Source organism: Pristiophorus japonicus, chromosome 14, assembly GCF_044704955.1.
Source record: "Pristiophorus japonicus isolate sPriJap1 chromosome 14, sPriJap1.hap1, whole genome shotgun sequence".
Taxonomy (NCBI): domain Eukaryota; kingdom Metazoa; phylum Chordata; class Chondrichthyes; family Pristiophoridae; genus Pristiophorus; species Pristiophorus japonicus.
In genome coordinates, this window is record NC_091990.1 from 178,973,068 (window position 1) to 178,990,948 (window position 17,881).

A 17,881-nucleotide genomic window follows, 5' to 3' on the forward strand; every position below is an offset into this window, starting at 1 on the left:
TGTGCTAACAATGGTTAGATTTGGCTTTAATTAATTTAATGATCTCATTGTCATTTGGGACTCTGTACATTGGATACAAATCCGCCATCTGCCTTCACTTCCAAGATCTATATCGACAAAGTGTTTATTTTTCCTTTCTTCACTTCCTCTGAAGGTGTTAGCACCTTGCTGTGGTATGGTTCCATGGTACCTTGCTCGAATATCGATCAGAGTGATTGTTGACAACGTATCTGATTCATCATAGGCGGTCCCTCAAACAAGGATGACTTGCTTCCACATGAGTTCACTGATGTTTCAATGAAGGACCCAATGTTCCAGTCGTGAACTCCAATTGAGGGTGTGGAAGATGCCTGTGCGTGTATTTTATTTTAACGTGTGGTGACCGTTGCACACCAGCCACCACACGAGCTTGACACAGTATGAGTGAGGTCAGTGATAAACGTGGATTAGTGTTGACGATCAGAGTGAGGTCAATGATAAACCTGGAAAGGTAGTGACACTATGATTGAGGTCAGTGTGTATCTGATTACAGTGAGGTGGGTGGCTGACAGTCGATGCTGTCTTCACCTGAGATGTGTACACGTGCACCAACGGCAATCAGAAGTGGAAACCCTGGCTGATTTTGTTTCCTCCCTGTTCCCAATCCCACAGTGATGCTAACTGTATTCCTGCTGCTGCCGTGCTCGACTGAAAAAAGATAACCCAGCTTAGATTGGGGCGCAAAGCTGAAGGTTTAATGGTAAAAAAGGTTAGCCCTTAAAAAAAAATATATATATATACTTTTTACATTAAAATAGTTTATCATTATCAATGGGTTCCTAGAGCCCACTGCAGAAGAAGTGACTTTCAGCAGATCGGAGTATGAACCCCGATACACTTTGTAAAAATGTACTGCTCTTGCTAACCCAGGGATGTTGAGGAAAATTGCAGCTCCCCTTTTTGCTGAAATCAAATGACTGCTCCGTACGTACTGGGAAAAAAGTTGGGTCTCTTAAGGACCCAAAGGTAAATCTTCATGTAGAGGCAGAGGACATGGCTAAAGTATTAAATTAGTATTTGCATCGAGAGGGACATTATGGACAGGATAGTAATAGTTAGAGAAGATGCACTAAAAAGATTAGCATTACTGAAGTTTGGTAAGTCACCTGGTCCAGATGGAATGCATCCTCGGTTGCTTAAAAAAAAAATCAAAGGTACAAATAGCAGAGGCATTGGTCACAAACTTTCAATCCTCATTGGATACAGGAGTAGTGCTGGAGGACTGGAGGGTTACTAATGTTATACCACTATTCAAGAAAGTGGAGAGGGATAAACCAGGAAACGACAGGCCAGTGAGTCTAACATTGGTGGTGGGGAAGTTAGTGGAAACCTTTATCAGGGATAAAATAAACTTTCATTTTCAGGGAGAGCCAGCACAGATTTGTTAATGGAAAATAGTGTCTGGCTAACTATTGAATTCTTTGATGAGGTAACAGATCAACATAATATAGTCGATGTTGTTTGTATATATATATAGACTTTTAGAAGGAATTCGATGATATGCCATGCAGAAGGCTGCTTAAGAAGAAGGAAGCCCATGCAATTAAGGGAAAAGTGGCAGTATGGATACGAAATTGGCTCAGTGACAGGAAGCAATGGGTGGTTGTGGATGTTTGCCGTACTGCGGGGTGGTTTGCAGTGGGGTTCCAAAAGGGTCTGTTTTGGGTCCATTACACTCTCCAATTTTTATAAACTATCTAGACTCCAATATAGGGAGCAACATTATAAAATTTGCAGATGATGCAAAACTTGGCGAAGTATTAGATAGTGATTAGGATAGTTTTTGGCTTCAGGGTGGTGAAATAGGCAGAAGCATGGCAGCTGGAGTTCATTGTGAAGAAGTATGGAATGATGCACTTTGTAAGGAGTAATATGGAAAGGCAGTACCGGGTGAACCTCCCTTACCCAGCACCCTCGGGATCCGGCCTGTGCCGGATAAGGGATTTAACCAGAGGGGGAGTGAGGGGGAGTGAGGGAGGTGGAGGTCAGTGCCCCGGGCAGGTCCGAAGTGTCGATGGGCCGCGAAGGAGGTGTTGGCGGGCCCTCGGCAGGCCGAGTGTCGGTGCGGCTCCCACCGGCCAAGTGTTGGCGCGGCCCCAAATTCGGGGTGGAGATCAGCCGCGTTCTGCGCTTGCGCCCCCTGCTGCCGAAATCATGCCGGATGAGGGGTGGTGCTGGATAAGGGAAGTCCAACATGGGTTATGGACAAAAAGCGGAGAAGCGGGACTAAGTCCAGCTGCTGTTTGAAAGAGTCAGCACAGGCACGATGGGCCGAATGGCCTCTTTGTGCTATATATTTCTCTGATGTTGGGGATTGAGCCTGGCACCTTCCTTTACAATCTGACTCATTGCCACACCAGACTATTCAGTTAGCAACCAAGCATTGAAAAAATCTGGTCATCCTCGCCGCTATTCTCGACGAATTTGGCAAGTTTACTTTGGAGTTCCTGCTCACTGTGTGATAACCACATGTCAGGAGCTGGCAGTGTGGGCACAGTATGAAACCAACGTAAACTATTTGCCCCAAGCTGACAAAACAAATGTATTCACAGTACAGGAATAATTTCTAGCCAGTAGTTCCAGATCAGATACAAACTGGTGATTTTAAAAAAACACTTAAGAGCTTTCGCAATAGTTCAGTGGGTAAATAGGCTGCTGGCACAGTACGGAGCCTTACTGCGCTTTGTTGGCTAATCGCCACCAACAGGCTGGTCGGTTTGATGGAATTAAAGCCAATACCTTAGTCTGTGGGATGGGGGGTGGGAGAATCTAATTCCTGCTCTTTGCTATGTTGTTACTCATACAGCAAAGTGCATTATCGACACTGGCTGAGGACACGATTGGACTTGAATGTTTTGTGTTCTCAACAGCTCAGCTCAGACATTAAGAATGATAATTTGGGCGAGGTATTAAAGGGCTGCTAGCATCCATATATTTATATATCAGTAGCAATCTGTGACTTCAAGACGGTAAAACATTGGGAACAAAAGCCCATTCAAGGAGTTTGATGTCACCTGAATCTTCTCGGGATTCGGATGTGGTAAATTGATATTTCAGGTATTGTGTTTTTTTTAATTGCTACTGAACCCAGTTACACTTGGTTATGTTGTGTACTATAGTATATGTGGATTGAATTTTAATATAAACATTTAGGACAATTTAAGTTTAGGTGTTTTGCTGAATGATTGTCCATAGGAAGGTACTGCATTCCTGAGTAATAATGTTACCAGTTCTAGATTGTATATGAGGAAGACTGAAGGGTTTGCGAACACTGATCGAGACTTTTTAGATGAACAAATTAATAATTTAGTTAACTTGACTTGTCTGATATCTACACTGTACTCCTTGCTGCTTTTTTCTGATTCCAGCCTACACTTTTCATTAGGTATGAAGCCCTCCCGGGGGGAGATCATCAGCTATCGGTTATTTCATTTGTTTCCTCCCTGGCGTGGAATCCAGAACCAGACACATCATTGAAAGGTGCTCTTATATTGCAACATGCAACTGACAGCATCTGCAGTGCTCGCCTGTCACCGTTGGCACTTGAAATATAAAAGGTTGACTTGCACTGTTTTAGCAGCTGCAGAGCCCCACTATTTTTTGTGGGTTTGTAAACTGCCACAACGTTTTCAGGCTGCTTCTGGCTGCCACATGGTACCGTCTGGAGAAGTAAATGGGGGAGAGCATTGTCAGAAAGCTGGTCATAGTGCCATTGTTTCAATACTGATGAATCAATATAAAGTTGCCATCATACTTTCCTTTTATTGTGGTCTTAGCAACGTGACCTCTATTTCCTTTTCTTGCTGGATTCAATTTGTCATTTGCGTCTGGGCCCTACAGAGCAATACTGTATAATCGAGACTCAATTTGTCGAGGAGTTCAGACCGACAGGACTGGCTTGCCACATTTAGCTTGTACATCAAGAGGCACTTGATCTGAAGGCTGATTCATAGCTCCAGAATTTTGTGAGTCTACAAGACCGTTGCTTCACTGCAGGTCGGTTCTTTATGCAACCCAATGTCAAAGTCTCAGCCATCTGAGTTATGAGCAGAGGCAAAAAGACATGGGCAAGTATGTTGAGGGCTGCAGGCACGGGGGTCACATTACACTGGCAGAGACTTGTCGGGGACTTTTATAAGAACAAACTCATCTAAACTGGAGTTCACAGAATTTACGTATCAGTGGATCACAATTGCCAACTAATAAAGCAAGCACTGTTGGATTGCAGGGGTTAAGAATAATTTGATTGTTACGGCATTTAATGGGAAGAGCCTGGCAGGGAGCTGTCTGCTGTATGTCCACTGAAAATCATTTTTATTTCACTCAACCTCTCCCCACCCCACCCCCCCCTTGTCAATTATCTACTTTTCTAATCACCATCCCTGAGTGTATCCGTTCTAATTCTTAGCCCCTCCCAGAAATAATTAAGAGTGTGGTAACTTTTTGTTTCAATTCAGAAAAATGATTTTAGTTAAACATTATGAATGTGGGGGCTACAACTTTTGAAAAGTAGCGGCAGGCGCTATGATTCTCTCCTGCTGGGAATTTCAGCTCGGCATTCCAAGAGGGAAGTGGAATGCGAAATCAAGCGGTAACCACTTCTCTGGGGGGCGCTAAAGTCCAAGAGCGGGTTGCTAGCGGCAGTCCGCGGAACAATTTACTGCGCATTGCCAACAGCATCAGAAGCCGCTTTCCTCGCTAAAAGGGAAGGGTCAATGACGGTGCACAACATTCATGCCGGCGGTTCAGCGTTGCCAGGCAACCTGCACGACTGCCATTGCAGCCCCAATCACTAAGAAAGCGGAGGGATTGGACATCGTGCAGCAACGAAACTTCGAAAACTTTGAGCAGGCACCAGACTGCTGCAAATAATAACGGTTGGCCTTCCTGAAAACCATTCCCTTTAATCACCGCTCCCCAAGCGGCCCGCCGAGTTGCCAACTCCTCCTCCTCCCGCCGTTGTTCACGCCCGGCGATACAGCAGGGGGCGAGAGGCAATTTCACATCCGGTGTGGTAACTGGGTGTTGCGCGCTTTTTAATGACATCACGGTCTGCGATGGGCTCGAGCCCCAGCAGTAAGAGTTAGCACCAGCGCTCAACCGGCTCTGACATTCCCGGGCATCGCTGCATTCGCCGTGCCCAGTCGCTTACCTCTTAGCTTCCCATTAGCACCCCCACCGGCACTAACAGGAGGCGCAAAGCAATTTCTCCCCCTCTCAACATAAACAAGTTCCTGGAAGATGGAAAACCGCTTTGACAAGCTGCCCCTTCGACATCATCTTCTGTTTCCCCCCCCCCAACACCTCCACTAGTTTATATATTCAATTGTAAGTCTTAAATCGCAGTCGAGGTGTTCATTGATTTATAAAGAGGATGCTATATCCAATGTTGTCACTGAGATTTCTATGAAGTATAATGATGAGTGTGTGAGACTTTTTTCTATGATGTCAGTCTAAACTGTGTTAACATCAAGCAGTATAACTGTAAATGTGAGTCTTCAAAACTTGTTTGTGTCTGGAAAAACATGTTGAGCTATTTAAAACTAGGAGAAAGTACAGATGATAAATTTGAGGCAATAAATGTGTATCACACAACATTACAGTAAGGTGCTTTGAGATCTATACATTCCTGAAGTATATTGGCACCAAGGCATCAAATAATTTCAACCTGGACTATTAGGCCCTGAATTCTCTCTTTCTCGCTCCCTCCTGTGAAACGTTTTTCCTTTCCTTTTGGAATTCATTTTATTCTGAAGGCACCAGATGATGCAAGGATAATGTTCTTGAATAAAGCAATAGGTCTGCCTTGAGGAAGTCTGGCTGTGACTCACCGCAGACTTGGGTAATTGCTTCCCATCTCCCTGTTTCGAGGTGGTGCTTCACAGCAGGTTCAAAATTAGAACGATTTGCAGTTGAGTGTGGTGAATTATGTGATCACCATCTTGGCAGACAAGGAAGCGTTTTTAACTTTTTTTTTAAAAAAAAAGAAAGCCGAAATTCACTTTAATATGAATCACACTTGTGATTTAAATGGTATTCAACAGACCTGACCTTTGAACTGACATCAATGTGTGTGACCTATCAGCTTGATTTTAGTATTTTTGCAGTAATCTGCCAAATACATCAAAGTCAGCATTTGCCAGCAAGCTTTTAATATTTGCTTATAATATTTCCTTTTTAGCTTCCAGTATGGCATTGCTTTAGAAATGAATCTTCAAAAGTTCTGTAGTCTATCAGTAATGTTCCAGAAGGAAGGCAAGATATATATATATACTTTGGAAACTGGTTTGGTTCAGAGTATTTGCAAGCACTGAACAGTGTCATGGCGGGGCATACTGTCATACTTTTTAAGGATTAATGGTTGTCCAATTGTCACAACTGTAACTTACTTTATTGCACCTGCGTTACCACATTAATCTTATTCAAGTTTAACATGAACCATATTTTATTGCTAAAACAAGAAAAAGAAAATGCTGGAAACATGCTGCAGATTAGGCAGCAGCTGTGGAGAAAACAGATCAGTTAACTTTTTGGGTGTGGACAGTTTGTCAAAATAAAGTTTTTCTGCTTTTTATTTCTCATTATTGTCTGGCTAAATGCTCTATTGTGTTGACTCTTGTTCTCCAAATGGCTGATGGGAAAAGAGCATCTATTATCATAAGCCTAGTTCTAGATGGAAAGGGGTTAATCAAATAGTTCCTCGGATTAAGTTGTCCACTAGCTGCAGTTACACAGCATCAGACTGCTGTTTCCTAGCGCTGTCAATTAATGCCAGTTCAGCACAGTTAAAAGGAATATTTACCTAATCTAATCCATGTTTTTTTAAATCTATTTGCCACCCAAAGTTAAGTTTAAAACTTTTTTGTAGCCTGGTGATTCTTCCTTCTGATCCTCTTTGACCACTTGGGGGCCAGAGTGGACTTGGAATCACTGAAAGCTGCCTTTAAAGGCTGCACTTCATGTGCTCTCTTGGTGGGCATTCTTCACAGCTGCTTTTGGAACCTCAAAATAAAATTGAGCCATAATCAATTATGGCGAGTTCAGCTGAATGTAGACTCTTGTCTATTTGCAGTGGAAACCCAACGAACTTCACATTTGTATATTGGTGCAGCTTAATGAGAGTCACAATTTTGGATGACTTAGCTTGCATTTGCTGGCCCTATAAATCAATTGGTAATGCCTGCACCAATCAATTTTTTTTCTGTGCAAGAATGCATATATTCAAATAAAATGTGGCTTTCTGATGTAAAATCTTAAGTAAAGTCAAGTTTGACCCTGAACATTATCATAATGGTGGGTGTGCAACATTTACATATTACTTACATAATCATTTAAACTGAAAACACCTCAGCAGTACAGTTATAGAATATGTGCTTTTAAACTTGGATTATGTTTGGAAAGACACCCTTGAGCTATCTAACGGTAGGCTGCACTTCTGTAGGCTACTAGTCTGTCATGGGTGATGGAAGCAATTTGAGATGATAAATTAAGAGTATTATTGAAGAAGTGTATTCATACAACATTCAGGTGTATTGGCTTAAATGTGTTACTTTTCTCTGCTGTGTATTGGTTCTCTATTCAGCCATTGACACACAGGAATTTAGCCAAAATATTGGGAAGTCTGATCGACTCATGAGAACTAATGAAAAAAAGCATGATTCAATATATCTAATGTTTGCGGCTCTGCAGGAGTACAGGAACATTAGCTTTGGCAGAGAGGTCATTGGCCCAACTGCAATTGTTTTTGAACAGTCTGGAATTCCCCAATCTACTTTACCAGACAAGGCAAATACAAGCTCGTCCCTGACTTTTGATATTTTCTAAGGAAGAATCTCAATAATTGTAAGATGAATATTTGTTTAGTGCTCCCTTTTGCTTGTTGGTATTGGATGTGAAATAGCTCATTTGTTGTGAGCATGAGAAGCAAGTTACTATTAATGTAATTCTTTGTTCTCGCCAGAGGATCATTTGCAGTTGTTTTCTACTATTGATTAATTGCTCGTAGGCTTGTTTGAAAACAAATGCAGTATTACCAAAATAGTATTGTGTAATATTTCAGCTGGGCAGCGAGTTATAGAACTTATTGATTTTCCTGGGGAAGGGACAATACTTCTGTGTAAAATGAGTTTGGACAGTTTTAACTCCTTTCCTCGTGAGTGTAAACCTGCAGCACAAAGCTGTTCCTAACTCAGCACTGAACTGGTAAACTCAGAGGCCCCAAGTTTCGTCCCGCGGCGAAAACGGCGCACCTTCGAGCTGGGCGCCTGTTTTTCGCGCCAAAAACTGCGCCTAAAAAAAAGTCCGACATTCTCGAGCTCCTCGGAGCTCGCTCTTCGCAGCAGGGGGCGGAGCCTAACACTCGCGCCGATTTTCTAAGTAGCAGGGGGCGGGTACAATTTAAATTAGCCTTCGTGGTGCCGGCAACTCTGCGCGTGCGTGTTGGAGCGTGCGCGCACGCGCAGTCTCACACAAACATTGGCACTCGGCCATTTTTAAAAATACTGCAGAAAAAGTGAAGATTTGTTTCTTGGACCCCTGCAAAGGCTTGTAATTTAATTTTTTTTGATATTTCTGTGTGTGAGGGAGTGCTTTTAGCAGCACTGTTGAATAAATCACCTGCTGAAATCAGTGAGTTCAGCTTTTCACTGCTAAACTTGCAGAACAGGTGCTGCATTGGTGCATGCAAATTAAGGACTGTGTGTTTGGAGAAATAAGACTGCCAATTCAACTTTGCAATAATACGTGGTGTTGACAATGCAGCACCCATTCTGCAAATTTAAATATAAAACTGTCGATGTGGCTGCCTCTCCCTGTCCAAATGGCCTCAGACCCCCTCACAGCTCGAAGGCTGCTGCTGTATCTTCAGCTGCCGGCCAGCCACTGACGCCGCTGATATCTCATGGCCGAATGGCCTCACGTCCATCTGCTGCTTCTTCGCGGCCAGCCACGACGAGAATGAAGGCCTGCCTCAAGCACTGCAGCTCAGCTCGAAGCTTGCTGCCGCTGCCGTCGAGACACTGACGCCACACCGCTGCCTGTCTCCAACATGAAAGGCCTGCCTGAAGCACTTTCACACAGGTAGGAACATGGTTTATTTAATCTTTTCTTTGCTTATAAATTTTTATTCAGGTTGGATTTATTTGTATAATATTTGTATAAGTATAACTAAGGATTGATTGTAGAATTTAATGACTTCCCTCCCCCCCCCCCCTCCCCCCCCCTCCTCGTTCCCTACGCCTAATTTGTAACCTACGCCTGATTTTCTAAAGTATAGACAAGGTATTTTCGAGCGTACAAAAATCTTCACTTACTCCATTCTAAGTTAGTTTGGAGTAAGTTTTCACTGACGAAACTTTGAAATCAGGCGTAAGTGGCCGGACACGCCCCCTTTTGAAAATAAAATTCTGTTCCAAAGTGAAACTGTTCTAACTGACTAGAACTGGAGCAAACTAAATGTGAAGAATTCCGATTTCTAAGATACTCCGTTCTACATCAGTTGCTCCTAAAAATCAGGAGCAAATCATGTGGAAACTTGGGGCCAGAGAATGGAAAGCATTATTGAGGTACCATTAAAGATGTTCTTCTAAAGTTGGGGCTAAGGCACATCATTGGGGCAAAGTGGACGGAGATTTACTCTGCATAATTTGTGACCCGAAAATGCTTGATATTAACCCTATGTCGTTGAAATGGAAAAGGATAATCTTACCTTCTTGATGAGCACAACATTCACAAAATAATTGCTGTGGTTAATCCCTTCATTAAGATTCAGAGTTTTACAGTTGTGATTGAAGGTGGTTGGCAGTTTGACAGAATACTGCTCTGTACGAGACTCTGGGTAAGCCTATGTATTTTTTGGGGGGCAGGGGGCTGTGTTACGTGTGTAGCAGGAGTTTATGCTGAGACACTGATTTCTCCTGCCATAACACTTCTCTAAATACTCATACTGGACATTTTCAATACTGGGTGTAATATTTAGTACTTGCACAAATGCAAACATTGCAATTTAATAGAGGAACTTTTACGTATGTTTCAGAACTCTTCTATTACGAAGCAACCTAACTTGTTAGCAGTTCTGTTACTCATCAGTTACCTTTCCTGGGTCTGGTTCATTTACCAAGTTTGCTTTCACCCCTTTGTTAATTATAAAATCTTTGAGCATGAAACTGGTTGAAGTGTCACAGAGTAATTGTTTGCAGCTTATATTGTAGCTTTACAACTGAACGCACATTGCAGCATAAATTCTGTATCTGTAGATCCATTTGTTCAGTGTGTTGTTTTAAGATCGAGCCATGTATTGAACTGTAACTACAAATGAGGCATGTACCTCAGACAGAAAAACCACACCAACAGTGCACACACTTACAGCTGGAGAATCTCAGTTAAGTGGTACTTTCGTACTTATTTAAACCTGGGGTATGATTACACCAGTGCACGAGCTGCCCTCCAGTTTGCCCAAGTGGCCATTTTCAGTGAATGTCATCGGGCTATTGAGCTGCTGGTGCATTATCATCATCATCATCATAGGCAGTCCCTCGAAATCGAGGAAGACTTGCTTCCACTCCAAAAATGAGTCCTTAGGCGACTGAACAGTCCAAAATGAGAACCACAGTCCCTGTCACAGGTGGGACAGACAGTCATTGAGGGAAGGGGGTGGGGTGGGACTGGTTTGCCACACGCTCTTTCCGCTGCCTGCGCTTGATTTCTGCACGCTCTCGGCGTTGAGACTTGAGGTGCTCAGCGCCCTCCCGGATGCACTTCCTCCACTTCGGGTGGTCTTTGGCCAGGGACTCCCAGGTGTCGGTGCAAGGTGGTGGTGCTGGGGGAGGTGCCCATGCACAACCCTAATCTTATTCTTACCTGACAATCCACTTGCACTTTCTAGCAACAGTCATCAAATAATGATGAAGATTGGGAAACAGGCTGATTTTATTCTCTCTCTTCCGAGCCCAGAGGTGCTGAAGCCAGTTGAATCATTCTTGCTGTTGACTCAACTGAACTTAAGTCGTAACTCATTGCCCAAGATTGAATCTAAGACCTTCCTGGACCATCTGATTGTGTACCATGAGCCATCTGCACTGAGCCGTTGCAAGCATTTTGATTCTGTCCTCACCATCCCTTGACCACCTCTGAGTATTGATAGTTAATGTAACACAGGAATAAGAATGAGGCATGACCTTCTGTTGTATTCTCATTTTTCTGTCTTTTTCTTTTGATGAATCAACCTGGGAGCACAATATATTGAGCATTGTCCTGCAATCCACCAAATGATACAATTGCAGTCTTGTCGGTGTTTGCTGAAACCTCATTCTGCTTTTCACTCTGGACAGCTATCTATATTCTTGATGTATGTGCTGTAACTGCTGCAGCTATAGAGAGCATATTGCACACTGAATCAATTATACAGACAGCTCTCTGTAGTCAAGTGTAACATTGGTCGACTCTGAGGTTGCAATTGCAAAATTATTAGTTGACTTTGGATTTAATAATTCGGCACTTCATATAATAAATATTATTTCTATTCAGATAATGTGGTGAATTACCATTGTGAAAACTAACATTAATCGCTAGCAGTTCTGTTACTTGTCAGTTGCCTTTGCTGGGTCTGCTTCATTTGAAGATGGAAATTGAAGTGTCACCTTGGAACAAATATGTATAGCTTACATTTTAGTGAAAGCAATAGTAATAGGTTTGTAATATTAGGATAAACATATTTGAAAGCGGTGTTTGGATATAACCTTTTTTACAAAATGTCTTTCCTCCTCCCCTGACAATTTGTTACAACTATTGATTGTCTTCTCTGTACCATTTGCCCTTCACCTTCACATCCCTGAATCTGCCTCTCTTTGCCTTGCTGGCCTGCATATTTGAAAATTTACGGCCCAAGTTTCCACGAGAAAAAAAACGGGCGCCCCTCCGAGCTGGGCGCCCGTTTTTCGCGCCTAAAATGGCGCCTAAAAAAATCCTCGGTATTCTCCACCTACTTACAGGTCCTCTGGCCCCCGGCGCAGTCAGCACGAGCTGTGGGGGGCGGAGCCAGGTCCCGGCGCTGAAAACAGTGCCGGGACCTCTGCACATGCGCGCTACAGTCGGCACGCAAGTGCAGTAGCTCCAGGCACCGAACTGTGTGGGAGGGGCCCGAAGCACGCAGCCCCTAGCCCTGGCTGAATGGCCTCACTGGGGCTCCTCCCATGGCCAGCTCCTGCTCCCCGCCCCTGACAAGACCCGACCCGACTCCTCCTCCCCCCCCCCGCCCCGACCAGACACCCGCTCCCACCACCCCCCCGACCCGAGACCCGCTCACCTCCCCCCCCCCCCCCCCCCGACTGACCCGACCCGCGCTCCTGTTCCCCGACCCGCGCCCCCCCCACTGGACCCGACTCCCGGACTGGATCCGATCCGACCTGACCTCTCTCTCCTCCCCCCCCCCCCCCCCGCGCTCTCTCTCCTCCCCCCCCCCTCCCCCTCTCTCTCTCTCTCTCCCTCCCCCGCTCTCTCTCTCTCCCTCCCTCCCTCTCTCTCTCTCTCTCTCTCTCTCTCTCTCTCTCTCTCTCTCTCTCTCTCTCCCCCTCCCCCCCTCTCTCCCTCTCTCTCCCTCCCTCCCCTCTCTCTCTCTCCCCCTCCCGCTCAGCGACACGAACGGCTGCAGAATTCTCCCTGGCTGAAGCACTTTCACACAGGTAGGAAGATGGTTTATTTAATCTTTTCTTGGCTTATAAATGTTTATTCAGGTTGGATTTATTTGTATAATATTTGTAGAAGTATAAATAAGGATTTATTGTCGAATTTAATGAGTTCCCTTCCCCCCCACCTCGTTCTGGACGCCTAATTTGTAACCTGCGCCTGATTTTTTTAATGTGTCGAACAGGTTTTTTCAGTTCTACAAAAATCTTCACTGGCTCCATTCTACTTTTAGTTTGGAGTACGTTTTCACTGTGGAAACTTTGAAATCAGGCGTCAGTGGCCGGACACGCCCCCTTTTTAAGAAAAAATTCTGTTCTAAACTAGAACTGTTCTACCTGACTAGAACTGCAGAAAAAAAAATGTGGAGAATTGCGATTTCTAAAATAGTCCGTTCTCCACCAGTTGCTCCTAAAAAATCAGGCGCGAATCATGTGGAAACTTGGGCCCATAGTTTCTCAATCCTGTTAAATGAATTACATACTTCTCAGCTGAGGCTGAAGACCTTCAGATTATCAACTCGCAGTTGAGTGGCAGACTTTTTGAAACATTCTCAGTATGTAAGTGAGCGATCCCATTCCAGCGATACTGCAGACCACCAACTTCCCTTCCTGGCCCCATGTCGGTTATCTTCTAAACGCTTCTCTCTTTTCTGGTACTGTTCCTCTCCCTTTCAAAACTAATCGTCACCCACCTCCTCAAAAATAAACCCCTCTTCCCTTTCAAATTTCACTATCTCCAACATTTCCTTTTCCACTCAAGTCATATTAATGCCTCCCACATCTCTCCTGCAACTATACTCTGCCAGCCTCTCTCAACCCTTTTCACTGTCGCTGTGTTGTCAGACTGCTTGTGCAACATGCAGCCTCAATTTCCTCCAGCTAAACCTTGGGAAGACTGACGGCATTACCTATTGGCCCCCGCCACACACTCTGGATTCTTGCCTCGGATCCCGTCGACTTTCCCGGCCACTGTTTCAGCCTGAATCAGATTGTTCACAACCGTGGCAGCCGATGTTTTCGATGTTTCTATTATATTCAAAAAGGAGTTAGATGAAGTCCTTACTACTAGGGGGAATCAAGGGGTATGGTGAGAAAGCAGGAATGGGGTACTGAAGTTGCATGTTCAGCCATGAACTCATTGAATGGCGGTGCAGGCTAGAAGGGCCGAATGGCCTACTCCTGCACCTATTTTCTATGTTTCTATGTCTATGTTTCTATTCGACCCTGACCGTGAGACGAGCTTCAGATCCGCATACCCTCTGCATCACAAAGACTGTCTATTGCCAACTCTGTAACATCATTTGTCTCAGCCTTAGCCTCAACCTGTCTGTTGCTGAAACCTTCACCTATGCCTTTGTCGCCTTTAGTCTCGACTATTCCAGTGCTCTGCTGGCTGGCCTCCAAAAACTTCGACAGTTCCACTTGCCCAACCTCTGCCCATATCCTCTCCCACTTTAAGTCCCGCTTTCCATCACCCCAGTACTCGTTGGCCTCGATCGGCTCCTGCACCTTCAACATCTCGGATTTAAAATTCTCATTTTTGTGTTTAAAACCCTTCATGGTTTCGGCCCTCATCACTGTAACCTCCACCACCCCAACAACCCTAATTTGCAGGGTTATGGGACGAAAGCTAGGGTGTGGGACTAAATTGCATAGCTCTTTCAATGAGCCTGTGCTGTAAGATTTGATGATTCTAACCTCATACCCTTGAACTCTCTGGCTTCTTGTGCATCCGCTCCTCACTTCACCCCATGACTGAACTCTCTCATAGAAACATAGAAAATAGGTGCAGGAGTAGGCCATTCGGCCCTTCTAGCCTGCACCGCCATTCAATGAGTTCATGGCTGAACATGCAACTTCAGTACCCCAGTCATGCCTTCAGCCACCAGGCCTCGCGTTCTGGAATTCCCTGCCTACATCACTCCACCACATCACGTCCCTCTCCACCTTTAAGACCCTCCTTGAAATTGACCTCTTTAACCAAGCTTTTGGTCACCCCTAGTAATATTGCTCTCTTTGTTATCGGCATCTATTTTTTTGAGTGCACCTCTGTGAAGCACTTTGAGACGTTTCTCTACGTTAAAGGCACGATATTGATGCAAGTTGTTACTGATGCTGCTCAACCAAGTCTTATTATGTGAGTGAATGGCAGGCTACTCAACCCATTCATGTTTCATCTGAATGCAGTTCTCATTTGGATTCTTGACGCTACTGGATGACGTCAAATCAGTTGTCTCTTTGAAAGTGTAAATAACTGTTTTTTAGTGCCAATATTGCCATCTGTTCTCCATATGATGAATGGAAATGGTCTTTCGAGGATGTGAGTGTTGTAGCAAATATTGTTCGGAAACATGTGGACATATTTTATCGGCAGTATTTAGTATGATAACTGTTCCCTTTGTTCAAAGGTTCCATGGTCTAATAACTCTACATAAACTACATTTCTTATTAGCTATTTGAAATTGATGACCCTTTGTTATTGACTCTCTCTTCGCCCCATCAGAACCCTGTATGATTTAAAGAAAAAAACATTATTAAATCACCTCTCAGCCATTCTATGCTCCAGTGGAAATAGTCCTAGTCTATGAAGTCCTCATAACTATTGTTTAATAACTAATGTTGGCAGGCGATTTGACTCGGACTAGTATTTCACTCACATTCTCGCTTGACATCTGTACATAAGCACAGCCAGGTCACTGCATAGTGATCAGATATGAGAACTCTGACTGATTTTCCTTGCCCTGTTCCAAGATTAATAAAACCAATTGTAGTTGAGATCATTTCAGAGCATGAATTGAACCTGCTACATACTGGACTTCTATTTCTTTTCTTACAATTAATTTCTTCTGCTTCATCTTGTGCTGAAAATCTTTCCTTTACTTAGGATATGTCTGCACATATTCCAAGCAGCCTTCAGTACCTCCTGGTTATTAATGTGTGAGTCATGACAGTGAGCGTTGAGAGACTGATTGACTGAAGGGCAACATCGCCAAACCAGGCACACACATGCAAATATACTTTCGGCAGGGATCACTCGATAGAGCAGCAATTCTGGCTAATTTTCCCCTCCCGAACCCAGGACAATGAGACCAGTATTAGCACCTGGCTGAGGGCAATTCAGCACAGATTGGAGGTCAAGTCCGACTTCTTTCATTAAATAAACTTGGTGAGCCACTGGGGGAATTGCAGATCTTTTTAACACTAGTGTCAATGGGCCCACGTTTCCCCAAATTAAAAACGATGGCGCTCACTCACCTGGACACCATTGTTTTTGGCCCCTCGGTGCTGAAAATAAAAATCCAAAGTTTCCTTCCAGCGTACGCACCTTCTGGCACCAGCGCTACCCGAGTCGATCTCGCAGGGCGGGGCTTCCAGAGTGCACCTGAAATGCACAGCGCATGCGCTCCCAAAAAAAAATCTGTGTGTATGTAGACCGTCGGCCTGGGATAGCAGCGGGCCTTCGGCAGGAGCACCATTATTGGTAAGTTTACATTTATTTTTATTTTTATACTTGCATATAGTTCATGTTCACTTTATAAATTCCCTAAAAGTTTATTTATAAGGGACAGGGAGTCCCTTTGGCTGGGGACAGGAGCAGGTCAGCCGTGGATTTCTCTAACTGCAGGCAAGGGTTTTTCCTCTGGTGCTTCTAAGGTCTCAGCGCCGGCGGTAAACATTTTGCTCGTGGGGAAATTTGGCCTTATGCCCAAAAATGGCGCGCAACTTTCTTTTACTGCTACACCAGCGCCAGACTGTATGCCGCCAAACGTTCTGCCGCTGGTAGTAGACGCCAGTGACCCGACACTGGGGAATCTTTCAATTGAGATTCAGCCCCAAAAAAATCACCGGGCAACGAAAAAACGATGCCCGATGCTGGACAAAATTGAGGCCAATGTCTCCGAAATAGAATTGCAGCCCATTTCTACAGTGGCAAGTGCCTTTTGGCTTGCAGGCAAATATTAAATGTTGGTACTGATTAATACTTGCTGCCTGAAATTATCCAGTTGTATTCATATAATACATCCGTTAACAATTTTCTTCAAGTCAAATGGTAGTAAATATATGCACTTTGGATGCATACTCTATATTAATGGCATGCAGTATTTTGTAAATGTAGTAAATCATACACTAAAATACTACTGGTGGTTATCAACTTAAAAATGGGAATGTAACACCGAGCTCAACACTAACATGGGTTTTTCGAACAGGCCCTTGAGTTGCTTTGCTGGCTGCTTTTTACGATGGTGTAACTAGAGTCTCGATGGACAGTTAGTGATCAGATAGCGAGCGAACTACTTACCCTTTCTGTTCCTGTAAAATACAGCTGGACCAATGCTGTCCTGCCATACAGTAAGACAAATCCAAGCTAAAGCTACTTCATTTTGGCACGTCCTTTGCTGTAGTGCAGATTCTTGATGTTAGCCAGTGCAGCTACAGCTTAACTTCTGATGCAGAATGAGAATAAGCCATTGCGACTCAAGATGCTGAAATTCAGAGTGGACAGTAAAAAACAGTTTGAGCGAAGAACAGTCTTACCAGGAAGGTACTGTGTATAATTTGCAAGTTGATTTTGGAAAGGACACTTATTGAGCCAAGCTTTGAAACGTACTGTGCTTGCTGTTCTGCTGCTGATCCTAAAGCATGTTATGCAGCAGTCCGAGCTTTGCAGTGATTTAACTCTTCACTGAATGCCTCAAATAAATCATGACCATCATTTAATCTCTTAACTGTATTCTTTCTAAGGCATAATCTTTGCTATAGAATTATTGTGAGTAAATTTATGTGGGGATAGGAGAAAGAAATAGCTATTAATTGAGTGATCACTTTAAGAATACATTAACTCAGCAATGTTGGGTAATGTATCATTGAATGATTACTTTCAGAGAATGTTGAGAGTAATGGTGGATAATAAATCCAAGTAGTTTGCCCATGGTCTCTGAAAAGAGCTGACTTTATAGGGATAGGTCTGGAGAAAATTGTCTCTTCCCCACCCACCGCTGTGTTTTATTAACTTTTCAGTTTTCTTCCATGCCAACCCCTTAAGGCATTGATGCTAACTGTGGTGCAGCTGCACTAGGTAGACAGTACTCTCGTGTCTGACCCAAGTGACCAAGCTTGATATGTGAGCTTACTGAGTGTTGACAGGATATTCGATTATGGGG

At 43.9% G+C, this 17,881-nt stretch overlaps 1 protein-coding gene across 4 annotated transcripts in view; it reads left to right on the plus strand.

Moving 5' to 3' along the window:
• Nucleotides 1–17,881, plus strand: part of plekha7b (pleckstrin homology domain containing, family A member 7b) — a 612,799-nt gene that overhangs the window by 322,247 nt on the left and 272,671 nt on the right. The window contains exon 1 of one of the 4 annotated variants that reach the window (XM_070899900.1): nt 3,500–3,519. The exons of the other annotated variants lie outside the window; for them this stretch is intronic. The gene's annotated coding sequence lies outside the window, so the exon portion shown is untranslated. Of the gene's footprint in view, nt 1–3,499; nt 3,520–17,881 lie in introns of those variants that run through there. 4 annotated transcript variants of the gene reach the window in all.